Below are 18,976 nucleotides of genomic sequence, written 5' to 3'. Positions count from 1 at the left end.
CAGAACCAAACCCAAAGGTGGGGTGTGAGAGGTAAAGAAAGAGCAGAGATGTGGAAGGATCCCCAAGTCAGCCATTTGATGTGGAAGTCAAGGAAAATGTTTCAAGAAAAAGGAGACATGATAGGAATGGAGGCTGACAGAAAGCTGCTGGGATTTGTGAACAGGCGACCCTGGGTTATTGTAGTGTAAAGCTTTAAGGAAGAGGTGCTTGGAAAGAAAGAAGAAGACATTGATGACAGTAACACTTTGATTAAACTCAGTTATACTTACACACAAGGAGCCATGATGGTGTAGTGGTTAATGCTCAGCTGCTAACCAAAAGGTTGGAGGTTTGAACCCACCCAGCAGCTCCACAGGAGAAAGACCAGGTGATCTACTTCTGTAAAGATTTAAAAAAAAAAAAACCAAACCCATTGCCATCCGTCCAGTTGATTCCGACTCATAACAATCCTATAGAACAGAGTAGAACTGCTCCATAGGGTTTCCAAGAAGTGCCTGGTGGATTCAAACTGCCGACCTTTTGGTTAGCAGCTGAATCCTTAACCACTACACCACCATACACCCTAGACAACCCTATGGGGCAGTTCTTCTCACATGGGGTCGCTATGAGTTGGAACTGACTCGACAGCACCTAAGAACAGCATACTTATGCACACACACACACATACACACACGCACACACACACACACACTTTATCACATAACTCACACTCACATAACTCTCCATACCTCATCCTTGTACGGTATCATCAATTACTGTCATTATGTAATTTCCTTCCCGTCTTGACCTTCTGCCCTTCCACTCCCTGGATTCCAGTATGGTGTCAGCAGCCTGCCAGCTCATACCACCCAGATACTCTTCAAGCACCTCAAAATCCAGTGTGACTTGAACACATCCAAATCCCTGCTTCCTTCTCTCTCTCTCTCTCTGTGTGTGTGTGGTGGTTATGGTGGTGGTGGTGTGTGTATTCCAGGCTTGCTCATTTTGAAATAAGAACAGTGAAGTTTAGAGCATTTCAGGCACTTGCTCAAAGTCACACACTAGTTATTAGTCCAGTAGGGACGTGATTTTATTGCCTGAATTTCGATCTAAGGGTCTTTTAACTGCACTAAGCCTTTTACTGGGCCCTAGTGGCGCAGTGGTTAAGAGCTTGGCTGCTAACCAAAAGGTCAGCAGTTTGAATCTACCAGCCGCTCCTTGGAAACCCTATGGGGCAGTTCTACTCTTTTCTGTAGGGTTGCCGTGAGTTGGAATTAACTCAAGAGTAACAGGTACTAGTCAGTCTTTTATGAATGTGGCATTTTGTAGACTCCTTTATAGAAAAGAACCAAGCGGTTCCTCTTTGATGCTGTGGGAGGAGAAGTGTTGATATGAAATAGGGTTTTGGGGCAGGTGTGTGTGTGCATGAAGGCATAGCTCTGTGGCAGAAGGAGTTGACAGGAGTTGTCAGTTCAGAACATTCGTGTATATTTTGAACTTATAACTACTTTCAAGGTAAATAGTCTCAAGGGAATAGACAAAAATTGAAATTTCCCAAAGAGTTTGTTCTGCTGAAAGAAAGACCATTCTTTTGGGATATGGCTGTTCCTACATCAAATAACTCGAGGTTTAGCCCCACCTGTTGCCATCGAGTTGATTCTGACTCATACTGACCCTATATGACAGAGTAGAACTGCCCCATAGGGCTTCTGAGGCTGTAATCTTTCCGCAAGTGAGTGCCACATCTTCCTCCCTCGAAGTATCTGGTGGATTTGATCTCAGACCTTTTGGTTAATAGCTAAGCGGTTAACTAGTGTGCTACCAGGGCTTCTTAACTTGAGTTTTAGTTCTTAACTTCCAGCTAGCTAGGAATTTACTTGAAATGCCAAGTGGCTTAAAACAAAAACATTGCTATTGAAACGACTCTGACTCATGGTGACCTAACTGCTACAGAGCATAAATGCTCCAATAAGGTTTTCTTGACTGTAATCTTTATGGAAGCAGATTGCTAGGCTCTTCTCCCCTGGTGCTTCTGGGTGGCTTTGAACAGCCAGCCTTTAGTAGTAGTTGAGCACAAATCCTTTGCCCTACCTAGGGACCTAGTAAAGTGGCTTTTTCTTGTTGTCAGGTGCCTTCGAGTTGGTTCCGACACATAGCAACCCTATGTACAACAGAACTAAACACTGCCCAGTCCTGCATCATCCTCACAGTCATTGCAGCCATTGTGTCAGTCCGTCTTGTTGAGGGTCTTCCGCTTTTTCTCTGGTCTTCTACTTTACCAAGCATTATGTCCTTCTCCAGGGACTGATCCCTCCTGATTACATGTCCAAAGTATGTGAGATGTAGTCTCGCCATCCTTGCTTCTAAGGAGCATTCTGGTCATACTTCTTCCAAGGCAAATTTGTTCATTCTTTTGGCAGTCATAGTATATTCAGTATTCTTTGCCAACACCACAATTCAAAAGCGTCAATTATTTTTTGGGCTTCCTTATTCATCGTCCAGCTTTTGCATGCGTATCAGGCCATTGAAAACACCATGGCTTGGGTCAGGAGCACCTTAGTCTTCAAGGTGACATCTTTGCTTTTCAATACTTTAAAGAGGTCTTTTGCAACAGATTTGTCCAGTGTAATGTGTTTTTGTTTTTTTGACTCCTGCTTCGATGGGTTTTGATTGTGGATCCAAGTAAAATAAAATCTTTGACAACTTCAATCATTTCCCCCTTTATCATGATGTTGCTTATTTGTCCAGTTGTGAGGATTTTTGCTTTATTTATGTTGAGGTGTAATCCATACTGAAGGCTGTGCTCTTTGATCCTTGTCAGTAAGTACTTCAAGTCCCCTTCACTTTCAGCAAGGAAGGTTGTGTTATCTGCATATCGAAGGTTGTTAATGAGTCTTCCTCCAATCCTGATGCCACATTCTTCTTCATATAGCCCAGCATCTAGGATTATTTGTTCAGCCTACAGATTAACTAAGTATGGTAAAAGGATACAACCCTGACGCACACCTTTCCTGACTTTAAATCACTCAGTATCCCCTTGTTCTGTTCGCACAACTGTCTCTTGATCTACGTACAGGTTCCTCATGAGCACAATTACGTGTTCTGGAACTCCCAGTCTTGGCAATGTTATCCATAACTTGTCGTGATCCACACAGTTGAATGCCTTTGCATACTCAATAAAACACAGGTAAACACCTTTCTGGTGGTCTCTGACATCAGCAGTGATATCCTCGGTTCCACATCCTCTTTTGAATCTGCCTTGAATTCTGGCAGTTCCCTGTCAATAGACTGCTGTAGCTGCTTTCGAATGATCTTCAGCAAAATTTTACCTGTGTGTGATATTGATATTGTTCAATAATTTCCGCATTCAGTTGGATCACCTTTCTTGGGAAGAGGCATAAATAAGGATCTCTTCCAGTCGGTTGGTCAGGTAGTTCTCTTCCAAATTTCTTGGCGTAGATGAGTGAGCACTTCCAGTGCTACTTCTGGTTGTTGAAACATCCCAGTTGTTATTCTAGCAATGCCTGGAGCGTTGTTTTTCGCCAGTGCCTTCAGTGCAGCTTGGACTTCTTCCTTGAGCACCATTGGTTCCTGATCATATGCTACCTCCTGAAATGGTGAACATCAACTGATGCTTTTTAGTATAGTTACTCCGTGTATTCCTTCCATCTTCTTTTAAGGCAAAGCGACTTAGTGGATCAAAATTCCAGTCACAATACGATGATGTTGATATTTGGTAGATGCTAGCTCTGGCTTTTGTGTCTATCTACCTGACCTTCCTTCCTGAATACTGTACCAGTGCTCTCCTGGAATGAATAGTGAACATATACTAATGGTTTGATGCTTCATATCACCCTTGTAGATTCAGCTCACCCATTGCTGAGTATCTGGGGGACTAAGTCCTTAAACATAGTTTGTATTTCCTTTATACTGTACCAATGCCAAGTTGCTATTTATTATGTGTGCTTCATTATGTGAAAATGTTATTTTCCTGGTGATCTCAGACATCACTGAAGGAAATTCTGCCTAATCCTTCACCATCCCCAGGATCAGTTGGGGATAGGACATAGGACCATTGTGATCTGTAGAGTTTTCGTTGGATGATTTTTCGGAGTAGTTTGTCATACCTTTCTTCATCTTAGTCTGGAAGTTCTGCTGAAAACTGCTTAGCGTCATAGCAAGACACCAAGTCCCCACTCACAGATGGGTGATGGCTACTCATGAGGTGCACTGGCTGAGAATCCAAGCCAGGTTTCCTGCCTAGAAAGCGAGAACTCTACCACTGAATCACCACTGTCATCATGAAAATTCTTACCAGTGTGGAAATAAGCCACTTGCCCACTATTACCAGTTGCCAGTCAGAATCTCTAAGCTTGCTGAAAATAATGACCATCATGATTGACCATCCTCCATGGCACGCACTGTGAAAGGTGTTTTACATATGTCCTTCCGTAATTCTCACGTCAACTGTGCATTGTAACTCCCACATACTTTCTATCTCCCTTTTTGTCTGAGTTTTTACATCTTTCTTTTTGCTTAGTCTATCACTCAGACCCTCTGGTAGTGAAAATGCCTGCAGCAGTATTCTTAAAGATCCCTTTTCCTACTTCTGAGGGCACTGAGGCTTTATCGTCTTCAGGATTTACATGTACCTTTTTTTTTAACCCCGTCCTCCTTTCCATAAATCCAAAGCTGGGGCATGAGAAAATGTCCATTCATAGGGAGCATTTCTGTATCCCTATGACTTTCACAGCAAAACTCTAACTCAGAAACTGTTGCACATTTTTATTTGAGAAGTGGCTCATTCCATGCTTTTGTTTAGTTATTGAACCCTGACCTGTCGTGTGCCTTTTTTTGTGTTTGTTTTTCAATCTTGGTGAGATATACAGATACAATTTATGCTCACTTCTCTGCCTCTTTCTCCCTTTGAATGTCAACCAACACTTTAAGTTTGATACACTGTCAAGTGACAGAACACTGATTAGATATACACCACTGGGTATACTATTTTAGATAGAGATACTTTAAATTTAGAATTACTTTATGAAAATAATATATAGTAGGGAACCATCAGGGTGTATGCATATTTACATATATAAATACCTGTGTTTGCATTTGGAAGCAACTATGGGGAAAGAGAGAGTCATTTTATCTTTTGTGAGGTGACTTTCCATCACTTTAAAGCAGTATATCCCATTATCGCGGTCCCTGGGTGGCACAAAAGGTTTGTGCTTGACTCCTAACCCACAGGATGGCGGTATGAACCTATCCTGCAGTACCATAGAAGAAAGGCTCTGCTGCCTTAAAAATTACATCCAAGAAGACCATGTGGGGCAGTTCTACTCTGTAACACATGGAGTCTTCTTGAGTCGGAATCAACTCAGTGGCAATGGATTTGTTGTTTTTTTTTTTTTGTTTGATCAAGTTATGGAAAACTTCTGGAGTTTTTTTTTGCCAACTGTGACAAGGAGAGGTTTAACCCAAATATTTTATGATAGCTGCTAGTTGTTCAGTAATTGCTCTTTGTTTTTTTTTAAACATTAGGCCAACTAGGAAACCCTGGTGGCGTAGTGGCTAAGTGCTACGGCTGCAAACCAAAGGGTCAGCAGTTTGAATCCGCCAGGTGCTCCTTGGAAACTCTGCGGGGCAGTTCTACTCTGTCCTACAGGATCACTATGAGTCAGAATCGACTCAACGGCACTGGGTTTTTTTTAGGCCAACTAATGCTGTCCATAAGGAACATCATATTATTTTCTTTGAAGAGGGTATAATGCAAGTGCAAAGAAGGAAGATGACTTTTAGAAACGCACAAAATTGTTAGAATTTATTTGTCCATCAATAAATAAATATATAAAGGAAAATTATTCAACATCATTTTTATTGATTGATTTTGGGTCTATCAAATCATTGACACATTAATTGGAGCCCTTAATAATTGTCATTGCATTGGAAATTCTATTATGTCATTCTGACCAAAGAACCTAGTGTTTTACACTCAGTGTTTTTGAAAACTAATAGAAGGGTGAGCAAAGATTTCATTATCATATTACCTGGTTAAGATTGAAATGTTGATAATTCTTTGCTCACTCTTCTATTAATATTTAAGAACATTTATTGAGTGTAAAACACCATGTTTTTTGGTCATACTACATTGCTAGTATCTATTAAAAAGAAGGAAAACAACAAACTCTTGGTATTGGCAAAAAAATCTCTATACCCCTACCTGGCCATTGGACTTATCAGTGTCCTGTCTCTTTCAGCTTCTGCCTGGCAGCTAAGGAATTAAGCTCTTATCTTGGTATTTGACTTATTACTTTCTCTTTATACCATCTTGGTTTACTTTTCTTATTTATCGACTGCTGGAGACAAAAGTAATATTCCCACCTGTCACTTAAACAAGAGGCAATTTGTTCCTTTTAACTAAAAGGGCAATTTAAAAACAAAAACAAAGGAGCACTGTCTACTTAGGCAGACCTGAGCCCCAGCTTGCTGTGGGTGACCTTGTCAGACAGTTACCCTAAGGAAGCTGCTCTGTGTTTATAACGGCTGCATAGTCATTGAAGGCCCAGCACCCAGTTTGTGGAAGGGAGCCAAGGAAGAGAATTCAAGGGCTGGTGACAGGTGGGGTGTGATGATGTGTGATGGTCTGGGACAAGGAAATCCATATTCTCTGAACTTTGTGACTTCATCCAGTTACTTTACCATGGATATGGAGATACTAGTGAATTTAAAGTATCGTTGAAAGAACACATCAATACTTTGGAATAATATATCCCTGTCCTACACCTTTCATTGCAACATCATGTCGTCTCTCTTGTTGCATCAGAAAGGGGCAGTCAGCATGTGCCGCCCAGGGAGTTTTAAAGTCAGATGGCAACATTCGTGGGGGATTTTATGTCAGTGTGAATTTTATGAAGCAGGGCTTCTAGACTTGTAGTCTCCAACTAAATTTTCCTTTCTGTGATTTTAAAATACTTTTTCTAACTTTTCAGCTATACAAGAAGACAGATCTCTTCATTCTGATCCTGTGAGTGTGTGTCTGCACATATGTGAACAATGTTTAAGTTCAAGCAGATGGACAAAAACTGTAGAGAAGCGGTAATAAGCAGACCATAATTTTTTAATTAGGAAGTATTGATTGATGCGCAGTGTACTGCATGGGTTTCTGAGTGAAAGTCAATCTTTCAGTTAAGGAATAATATTTACTGCAGTGTGTACAAGAACAGAAATGACTTTATTATTATTATTTTTTTTGCTTGATTACGCAGCAAAGCAAATTGAGAATATGCAGTACTGTGGCCATTATTCCTATTATGGGGGAAGACTGAAAATAAACGTTCAGCATAAAAGAATCTAATGCTTTTTTCCACCTCATGGGGTTTGAAAGCTCTTTGCTGCTTGTTTTGTCTAGTTTCCCATTGATACTACTTTAAAGTGAGTAATTATTTAAAGACAGGGCGAAGAGTAAATACGTGTTGGAGAATTTCTTTCACTGAGAACTGATGAAGTAGGCAATTTACATTCCCCTACCTTTTTTTTTTTTTTTTTACAGTTACCACCCTCTACTGATTGATAAGGATCTTCTGTCTTAGACATAGTACCTGCAATTATTTGCTCAGACCAGATAACTGCATACAGGTGCCAGTGTTCACAACCACCATGAAGATAGGGACAATTCCATCCTATTTTTCATGTCATGGAGATATAGGGCTTTACTGAATGAAGTCATTTATTCTTCCTTCTCATAAATTAATATTTCTCATTTGGATGTAATTAAAAGTGTGATGCAAGGGTTAAGCAAAATAAGCAGTAATAATGTCAAATGCTTTTGTTGTACTGAAGCTGCACTGGACGCAAAATTTTACTTATCCTGGCATCAGAAACCATGTAATATTGATATCATTTTGATAAAACAGTAGAGAACCCAGCAGCTCAGAGAGCTTCCTTGGTTTACCTAAGGGTAGATGGTAGTGGTAGGGATAAAAAATCTATCTTGACCAAAGTCACAGTTCCTCCCAGTGGATATGCGTCTTCCTAAATCATGGGTTGGCAAACTTTGTCATAAAGCACAAGATAGTAAATATTTGAGGCTTTGTGGACCCTGTGGTCTCTGTTGTAACTACTCAACTCTGCCAGTGTAACGCAAAAGCAGCCACAGACAACACATAAACAAGTGAGTGTGACTGTGTTCCAATAAAACATTATTTATGGACTCTAAATTTTGAAGCTCATATAATTTTCATGTGTCTTGAAATACCCTTTTGATCCACAGTCCACATACAAACAAGTGTTAAGCTGGATTTGGCCCATGGGCCATAGTGTGCTGACCCCTCTCTCAAAGCGTAAACACATGTGTGTTTTTGCTTTTTTTTTTTTTTTAAGATCCTTGTTTATCAAGCACTTATCATATTACCACGTGCAAGCTATTTTTCACTATGCCTCAAGGATGAAAAGAACACAGCTGAGGAAGAAGAAGGCAGCGTGCACACAGATTACTCAAATACAGATGCTTGGATGAGGTAGAACTGAGTGCACTAAGTGGAATTTCTGATACAGTGGAATGGTTTCTGGCTGGACTGTCTCAAGAGTCTCTGTGCCTTGAAGGCTAGAGGGGAAAGCAGCCTAGGAAGGAGAATGGCCTAAGTCAATATAAGATTTTTTATTTGGTAAGCAAAGCAATTTTGCAAATACATATAGGTGAATTTCTTATTGACAACCATGGATGTCTTGCTTATTGGCAGGACTGAATTCTGTGAAAACTGGGAAGATGCTCCGTCTATAAGGCACTGCATTACCATGGGAGAAAGCGGACCCAGCCATGCCAAACCTCTGTGTGTTGTTTTGTTTTGTTTTTCTTAGAAAGCAGAAATTTGGCTTTTTGTGTGTGACATTTTTGGATTTTTAAATGAGGCCAGTAAATTTGAAATAAGTGTTTTTGCCTGAGTATGGTATGATCCATATCTAACATGCCTGTAGGAATCATTTGGCTCCATAGGCACTAATGTGCTACTCTGCAAACTAAATGTCGACATAGATGTGATAGGTCACATCATACACATTTCCTATCATTAGAGAATGTCACATTTGCAAAGCCCTGAAAAGACAGTCTAGCTCAGTGCCTGTGTGAAAAGCAAACAGGAATCCTAAGTCACGCTGATCCTGTGAGGTAGAGAAGCAGTGGCGTGGAGCATGTTCAGGCAGCCAACGAGGTGACTGATCTGGGTTCTAACTTTTAACCTCTAATTTAGAACATTGAATCTAAAGCAAGAATTGCATCTTGGTTACATGTTTACTAGATGTATGGTTCACCTAAATGATTTATTGTGGATTTTTGTCATATATTGCAGAGGTGTCATTCCGGGGGAATGGTATGACCTCTGAAGTTGTGGGCCCTACTAAAGAGGATATTGTTTGCTCCTCTTGAAAGTAACTTTAGCCACAGTAAACTTCCTGAGAGAGCTGAGGAATGACACAGCCTAGCAAGAGCTCAACTTTCTTTTCTTTTTGAAATGGGGGGGCAGCCGCCATGTCCAAGGAACTTATGAAAACCCAGAGGAGGAGCTCTGCTCCAGCACTCAGAGATTCTGCAAGAGATTACCAGAGTGCTGTTGCTGTTAAAAGTGATATTTAGGTGTGTGTTTTAGTGAAGCTGCTCCTGTATAGTACCTGTATTTGTAATCCTCAGGAGGAAGCAGATGGGGTGCAGGTAACCAAGGGCCTGAAAATTGTCCAAGCAGAAATAGCCGCCTGATCAGACAGTAGGGTGTTTGCTTCTGGTTGTCCTGGGAATGGCCCAAGTCTGTCTTTGATCAGATACAACATTTTGTAAATTAAACCGTTGTGCAATGATGCATAAACATACATACATACACACAGATTTCATTTCTAACAATAGTTTTCTAATGTATACAGTACGTTAGGGATGCTAAGGGTATAGAAATGTGTGTTAAATATAAGCACTGTCCTCTGAAAGTTAAAAGACCTGGAGTGGAGGATATAAGAGAAAAAAACAAGTAACTTCAGTATATAGAAGCATAGGGATATTGTGTTGTATAGAATACATACCAATGATAGTGAGGTTGATGCAGGACTGAGCAGTGTTTCCTTCTGTTATACACAAGGTTGCCATGATTTGAAGCCGATTTGATGGCACCTAAAAGCAACAGAATACATAAAATTCTTTCAAGAATTGAAAATGGGGGACCATCACTGTTAAATTGTGGTACCAAGGAAAGAGTTGATAGCAGAGTTTCTTTAGACTTCCTACTCAGTTTTGTGGTTCCTAACACATACTGCCAAATGGTTCTCCACAGTAGTGGTTCCAAAAATGCATATAGAGTGCCCAATGTAATCTTCCTTACCAGCCCCAAATATTACTTATTTATAATCCATGCCATTATTAAGGAAAGAAAGAAAATTAAAGTGAGTATCATTTTTATCCTGAGTGTTTAATATTTACTTAGAAGTAGGTGACTTAGCAGATATATGAAGTGCCTTGTACAGGGTGTGGTTGTTGTTGTCAGTCCCCAACTCATGGTGATGCCATGGAAAAAGAGAACGAAATGCTCCCCAGCCCTGAGCTATTTCCATGACCTGTTGCCGATCAAACTTCTGTGGTCCACAGGGTTTTCACTGGCTGATTTTCGGATGTAGATCTCCAGGCCTTTCTTCCTAGTTTGTCTTTGTCTTGAAGCTCTGCTTAAATCTGTTCACATCATAGCAGGACACAAGCCTCCACTGACAGACAGGTGGCGGCTTTGCATGAGGTACATTGGCTGAGAATCGAACCTAGCTCCCCTGGATCTCCATACCTATCCTGCCCATAAGTCAATTCCAACTAATAGTGACCCTATAGGACAGAGTCGAATCACCCCACAGGGTTTCCAAGGCTGTAATCTTTATGGAAGCAGACCGCCATATATTTCTCCCACAGAGTTACTGGTGAGTTCAAACCACCAACATTTTGGTTAGCAGCTGAGCGCTTAACCACTGGGTCACTAGATCTTGCAACCCTGCTCAATTCCCTCAGTGACCTGGAAATATAAATTCAGGATCCTTGCTTGGGACAATAAGTAGAAAGAGTGAAATAGATGGTACTGTATATACTCAGACATTTAGAAACGAAATGCTGGCTCTGCTTACTGAGGTGGAGGCAGGAAAAGAATACGCTCTTTTCTCCTTTATGAGATTAAAAAAAGTAGTGAAAATATTAAAAAATCCAATCACCAGCAAGTATTGCTTCTTAATAGCTTCTTCATTACAACCAGTTTATCATAGGAATTCTTTACCGTAGAATTATTTTTTCGTAGAGACAATGGCCTTCAACTAGAGTTTCACATGAACCTTCTTTCTAAAATACACAAAGGGAATCATGCCTGGACCCAAGAAGGCTCGACCCCATCTCTTTGGTAGAGAATAGAAACCACAGATGTAATAATTTACTCCATTAAAACATTTGAGAGCAGGATGCTAAAGGAAAGTTTTTAAAGGAGTTGCTTAATGAGGTCTTTTCAATATGATGGGCGGGCGATAACCCTGTGAATTTGCACGTTCTGAAGGTGCTCAATGAATGTTGGCATAATACAAGGTGGGAACGTAGGCGTTTTTTTCTTTTCAGATAAATGGACCATGAATTGTGTTCTCATGGATGTATTGTACACATAGCACACCGTACCTAACAATAACATTCTAACTTCTTTTATCCTGTTCAGTTGCCATTCAACTGCCTAGCAAGAACAGTATAATTATGAGCTGGGAATTATAGAAGGATGTCAGGGAGGTTCAAAAGCACTAGAATTCACATTCATCAAAAAGACAATAACATGAATTTAAAAACAGAAACCATGAAGTCCTATGAAAACATTTTAATCTACAAAGATTTGGGTCCATCTTCTCTTACGACTGTTTTTGCCCAAACATATCATTTATTTTCATCAGTATAACTGGAAATGGATTAACTCTTTATTCAATTGTACAGAACATTTCAGCAGTCAGAAATACAGCCAACAGATTAAAAAAAAGTATCAAGATAAAATATTCAACATCCTCAGAAATCCTCCCAAGTCCCCTTCTTTTACTGATTTAGGGGTTTTTTAGGGAAGATTGAACATTAATTAATCCAGTAAAATAGATGGTAACTTCCATCAAAATCTGTGATTATGTTCCTAAAGCAAAGTGCCAAAGTCCAGATATTTCACCTTAAACTTGAATCATGTATATGCATGGGTGTGAACATTTCCCCCGTTGAAATTAAGGAATTAATGCACTTCTGGGTAAAATCTGTCATGCTTTGAAAGGGTTCTGCCAGTCCAGGGAAGAGCATTTTTGTACTTGTATTTTTCCTTCCAGTACATACAAAGCTTAAACAGTCCCTCGTAATTCTCATTCCCTAATTATTGGATGCTCTTTCCTTCCCTAGGCATCTTCTCTGTTTCTGCTTATGGAAAAAAATAGGAAGCAAAGGATTGGGGAATAATGCAGAAAACTATTAGTTTAATAATTTAAGGAATTTTTATCATTTTATATTGGTGTCTATTATGCTAAATATCATACTCCAGGCGTAGGCCATACTCCAGCCCCCTCTGCTCCCGCCTTTTTTTTTTTTTTTCAATCTAATTGCTTCAGAATATGTCCAGGTGTAGAAAATGGACAAATTAGTTATTCTTGGTAAGCATTTTATTTTCTTGTCTCATTTTAAGCACACTGTATTGCTTCACCCCCCAAGCGCATTGGTTACAGTGCTTTTAGCTGCAGGTGACGAAAATGCATTAGAGGTTTATTTTTCTAACAGCGGTATTTAGAATTATGTAGTTCATGCTGGGTCAAAGATGTGAGGGCTCTCGGTTGGCTTTTCTGCGCGCTGTGTATTAAACCTTCCCTACATGGTGTCTTGATGGTTATAGTAGTTCGCAGAATTTTCTTTGCCTGACAATTTCCATGTGAGAAAGGAAGAGAAGTTTGCATTCCTTCACTTTATTCCTTCTTGTTTTCTTTTTTAGACCGTCTTTCCTAGAAGGTTCCAGCAGGTTTTCCCTCACTCTTCTTTTTGCCTGCTACTAGTCTCATGCCCCAGTCTCCCCTGTCCACCTGCTCCTTGGTCAAGAATTGCAGAGCATTCTGGGAAGTTAATATATCTAGCAGTTCCAGTGACAATGGTTGAAATCAGGCTCTCAGGGAAGGTAAGAGTGGGAAATAACTGTTGAGTAGGAAACCCTGGTGACGTAGTGGTTAAGAGCTACAGCTGCTAACCAGAATGTCGACAGTTCAAATCTACCAGGTGCTCCTTGGAAACTTTGGGGCAGTTCTACTCTGTCCTCTAGGGTCGCTATGAGTCAGAATCGACTCGATGGCAGTGGGTTGGGTTAGACAAGCAGTAGCGTCTGCCACAGCTAGTTTTTCACATGCTGCTTGTGTCTAGCATTCAAATAGTGGTTAAAGGGTTGGATTAATCTAAGATTGAATCCTTTATCTTCCCCTGACATTGGAAGACTATACATGGGTTTTTATTTTTATCTTTACTTTTTTTTTTTTTTGGCATTTTCTTGCTTTTAAACAAGAATGCCAAAAAAATGCTAAAAAAAAGTTTTCACAACAACAACAAAAAAAAACCTTTGCCGTCAAGTCAATTCCGACTTTTCGACACAGTAGAACCTCCCCATAGGGTTTCGAAGGAGTGGCTGGTGGATTCGAACTGCTGACCTTTTGGTTAGTGGCTGAGCTCTTAACCACTGTGCTGACAATACTTACCTCATCTCATTGGCAGTATATCATTGACCTTAGGCTAGAGCTAGAAGTTCATTCTCTCTGGGTCAGATACCTAGTAAGTGAATTGAACATTGCTTCCTAGGTCCACATCCACTAAAATTCTGCCATTGACAGCACTGTGGACTCAGGCTCTCTTTTAGGATCTAGCGCATTATGGAAATGCCTTGCTGTTTTGTTTCAGGTGGCTAAGACGTCAATCAGCAAGGGAACACAGGTATGCTTTCCGGTTTTCCTAGGGAGTTTCAGAGATAACATTCACTGTCTTTTAGAAATTTCATTTCTTTTAGTGAAAGTAATGCTAACTGCTTGGAATCCCTTGTCTATTTTTCTTTGTCAGTCTTCATAAAAATTGTATGGAACACGACCATTAGAATTGATCGGCCGCAGTTTGATCTTTTACGTGACATTGCCTTAGGATCTCATAAAGCTTGTACTTACATTCAATGACAGTTATTCGTGGTAGCCTGTGGGTGTTTGGGAAAAGAAATAACACCTTAGGATTGGATTTTTGGACTTATTAGTCCTGTTAGGAAATGTTATATGCCCTTTATTTTAGGTCGTAAACTTAAAATGGAACTCTGGAGCCAGGCTAACATATCAAAAAAATGCTCCTGTCACCAAAAGTAAAGTTTAGCATCAATCTAAATGTTACATCAAATCCATTTAGTTAGGCAAGAGGTCCCCTTCTGTTTTCAGCCAACCTGCTTTTTTTTTTTTTTTTCTGGTTATGCGTATCTGTGCGAATAGCCAAGGTTCTGTCCTTTTGAGGATCAAAATTCGTTTTGAGGAAAATGTTGGATAATTTCTTTTAGATAAGCAAAGACCTCAATATCTATTCCTTTTAAGTTTGTATTTCTGACGAGAGACTAGAACATTATACCCTAACTTCACTTATCACCTGTTTCATTCCATTGAAGCAAGATTGAGTGGCCTTTGTCTCTTAGCTGAGCGTGAAGCATGGACCGCCTGTTACATTTCATTATTAATTTGTACTTACCTTTTAAGAGTTGCTGGAGCCTCCAGAATGGCTGCTGGTGGTCTGCAAAGCTTTTAGGAGCCTGAAATTTCAGAGATGCTGGGTGTAAGCCTCACAGGCTGGTAACTCCAGTGTCGTCTGGAAATACTGACTTGGAAAAAGTAGGCTGATTGTTACTTTGCTCTTTGACCGTATTTAAAACAGTGTGGTTTAATGGGAAGGAGGCCAAACAAGAATCTGAGGGTTGGTAAGGAAGCCCAACAAGAATCTGAGGATTGGGGCCTGATACTAGTTCTCTCACTAAGAACCTGTGTTGCCGTAGTTGAGTTGTTAACCTCTCTGTGCCTCCCCTCTCCCGGGAAGGCCAAATAGCGTACAAAATGAAAACACAAGTTCTGGAAATCTAAAATCTTAGCTTCATCAGTCACTATCTGTGAAATATCATCTGTCTTACATAGAGATACTGTGAGAATTTCTTCATCCAGCAGACACATATTGAGTTCCTACATGTTCTCTACCTCCCGTCTGTCAGTTTGTGGTACTGTGGTGGCTTGTGTGTTGCTTTGTTGTTGGAAGCTATGTCACTGGTATTGCAAATACCAGCAGAGTCACCCGTGGTGAAGAGATTTCAGTGAAGCTTCCAGACTAAGACAGACTAGGAAGAAAGGTGATCTACTTCTGAAAATCAGCCAGTGAAAACTCTGTGGCTCACAATGGTCTGATCTGCAACTGATGGTACATGTGGCACAGTAGTTGGCTCTGTAGTCCATGGGATCACTATGAGTCAGGAGCTGACTAGACGGCAGCTAACAACAACCACAAGGAGTAGTAAGGGTTAACTCAGATGAAGTTGCAGTGGAGGCAAGACGGTATCACTGCACAGACTCTGAATCAGATATTCTAGAGTGTGGTTGTACATTGAGAGAGGCTGCAGAACTTCCTCATGTCACCTAACAACTCTTAGACTCAGAACTCCTCTTCTGATCTTGGGAATAATTATTCCTAGGGTGATGAGAGGATTAAAGAACCAATCTGGGCACAGAGGACACTCAATTTTAGCTGCTGCTATTTTCATCATTTCAATGACTGTTTTCACTATTTATTACCATTGGAGTCCTGATGGCACAGTGATAAGAGCTCGCCTGCTTATCAGCTGCTAACTAAAAGGTCAGAAGTTTGAATCCACTAGCTGCTCCTATGGGGCAGTTCTGTAGGGTCACTATGAGTAGAAACTGACTAGACGTAAACAGATTGGGTTTTTTGGTTTGGGTACCATTTTATTAGTGGTGGTGTTATGGTAAATATTTTTATTGATGTGATTACTATTTGAAGTAGACAAAAAGAAACGGAAAAAGAACCCAAAAGGCCCAGAAACTATGAATTTACATTTTGGCTAATTATTCGAGGATTCTTTTTCTCTTAGTCTGTTTACTCATTCTCTGCTTCAGTAAAAAAAAGAACCCTGTAATTTTGCTGAGCGATCCAAGATAGGAAAGTGAAGTCTACTCACTCTCTCTTTTTTTTGTCTCTGAAATTGTTTACTTTAACAAATGTTCTGGCAATGCATATACAACTGCAGAAGCATTATCACTTTCCTTTATAAAGTCATAGAACAAAGAGCTTTCTGTTTTTTTGTACTATGTGAAAATCTTCCTCAGAGGACATTCAATTTCTCTTAACTGAAGTAGAAACACTTTTTTAAAAGACAGTTGTTCAGTGCTGATTCTTCCCTTAAATCTGCTAGTAATCAAATGGAAATCCCAGTCCCACCAAATATTGAGTGTTTTTGCTTCAAAATGACAAAATTACATTATCAACCTTCAGATTAGTATGCCCAGGAGATTTTCTGAAAAAGATGATACTTAGCTATTCAACTTGGTCTGAATTGGACTTTAATTTCTGCATAGAGGCTCATGACAGAAAAGATTTCCTCTAATAGTTCATTCACTAACAAACCAATAAAAATCTAAGTATAGCTTATTGTTGTGAAAAGTTGTTGTTGTTATTAGGTGCCCTTGACTTAGCTCCAACTCATAGCAAACCTACATATAACAGAAAGAAACATTCACCGGTCTTGTGGCGCCTCACAGTAGTAGGTGCCTTCATTATCTAGTCCTGCTATAGCAGAAATACTACAAATTATGGCTTTAACAAACAAAAATTTATTTTTTCACAGTTTAGGAGACTAGAACGGAGTTCAGGGTGCCAGCGATAGGGGAAGGCTTTCTCTGTCATCTCTGTAGGAAGGTTCTTGTCTCTTTTGAACCTCTGTTCCTGAGCAATCTTTATGTGACTTGGCACCTCTCTTCCATCATCTCTGCTTGCTCACTTGCTTGTTTAATTTTATTTTATATCTCAAAAGAGATGGACTTAAGACAGTCCATAAACTAATACTCTATCATTAACATAGCAAAGAAACCCATTCCCAAATAAGATTATAACCACAGGTATAGGGGTCCACAAGATCTGAAATGCAACCTTGAATTTGGAGACCATCTCGAGAATAGGTTTGACACATTAAGCACTAATGACTGAAGACCAGCTGAGTTGTGGGAGGACATCGAGGACATCCTCCATGAAGAAAGCAAAAGGTCATTAAAAAGATGGGAAAGAAAGAAAAGACCAAAATGGATGTTAGAAGAGACTCTGGAACTTTTTCTTGAATGTAGAGTAGCTAAAGGAAACGGAAGAAATGGTGAGGTAAAAAGAGCTGAACAGAAGATTTCAAAGGGCAGCTTGAGAAGACAAAGTAAAATATCATAATGAAATGTTCAGAAACCTGAAGTTAGAAAACCAGAAGGGAAGAACACACTCAGCATTTCTCAAGCTGAAAGAAATGACGGAAAATTCAAGCCTCGGGCTGCAATTCTGAAGGGTTCTATGGACAAAATATTGTATGATGCAAGAAGCATCAAAAGCAGATGGAAGGAATACACAGAATCACTGTACCAAAAAGAGTTGGTTCAGCTATTTCAGGAGGTAGCATATGATCAAGAGCTGATGGTATTGAAGGAAGAAGTCTAAGCTGCACCAATAGCACTGAGGAAGAACAAGCCTCCAGATATTAACGGAATATCAATTGAGATGTCTCAACAAATGAATACAGTGCTGAAGGCGCTCACTCTTCTATGTCAAGAAATTTGGAAGACAGCTACCTGGCCAACCAACTGGAAGAGATCCATATTTATGCCTAGTCTAAAGAAAGAAGATCCAACAGAATGTGGAAATTATTTTACCAATATCATTAATGTCACAGAGACCCCATAGAGTTTCTGAGGCTGTAAATCTGTATGGAAGCAGACTGCCACATCTTTCTCCCACAGAGCCGCTGGTGGTTTTGAACCTCTGACCTTTTGGTTAGCAGTTTATCGCTTTAACTGCTGTGCCACGAGGTCTGCTTTATAGTATCACACACAAATAAAATTTTGCTGAAGATCATTCAAAAGTGGTTGCAGCAGTACCCCGATAGGCAGTACGTGGTATATTCAATATTCTTCACCAACGCTATAATTCAAATATGTCAATTCTTCTTTGGTCTTCCTTTTTCATTTTCCAGCTTTCACGTGCATATGAGGTAATTGAAAATAGCATGGCTTGGGTCAGGTGCAACCTTAGTCATGAAATTGACACCTTAGCTCTTGAGCACTTTAAGAAGGCCTTTTGTAACAGATTCTCCCAGTACACTATGTCCTTTGGTTTTGTAACTGTTGCTTTTGTGGTCATCGATTATTGATCCAAGAGGAATGAAATCCTTGACAACTTCAGTCTCTTTGCCACTTATCATGATGTTGTTTATTGGCCCAGTTGTGAGGATTTTTGCTTTCTTCCTGTTGAGATGTAATCTATACATAAGGCTATGGTCTTTGATCTTCATCAGTAAGTGCTTCAAATTGTCTTTATTTTCCGCAAGCAAGGCCATGTCATCTACATATCGCAGGTTGCTAATGAATCTTCCTCCAATCCTGATACCGTGTAATATTTTGAGCACCTTCTAACCTGAGGGGTTCATCTTCCGGCACTGTATCAGGAAATGTTACGTTTTTGTCTATAAGGTTTCATTGGCTAATTTTCTTTTCAAAAGTAGATCACCAGGCCTTTCTTCTTAGTCTGTCTTGTTCTGGAAGCTTTGCTGAAACCTGTTCACCGTGGGTATGCCTGGTGGTATTTGAAGTACCGGTGGCATAGCTTCCAGCATCACAGCAACAAACAAGCCACAGTAGTACTGCAAATTGACAGACAGGTAGTGGGAAAGGTGA

The 18,976-nt window shown here is 40.0% G+C and overlaps 1 protein-coding gene across 2 annotated transcripts in view; it reads left to right on the top strand.

Moving 5' to 3' along the window:
- The window catches only part of CNTN3 (contactin 3), a 465,770-nt gene that overhangs the window by 145,703 nt on the left and 301,091 nt on the right, over positions 1-18,976 (top strand). The window lies entirely within an intron of this gene.

Source organism: Elephas maximus, chromosome 20, assembly GCF_024166365.1.
Source record: "Elephas maximus indicus isolate mEleMax1 chromosome 20, mEleMax1 primary haplotype, whole genome shotgun sequence".
NCBI lineage: Eukaryota > Metazoa > Chordata > Mammalia > Proboscidea > Elephantidae > Elephas > Elephas maximus.
Note: the sequence above shows the minus strand (reverse complement) of the source record. Positions and strands in the feature narration are given on the sequence as shown.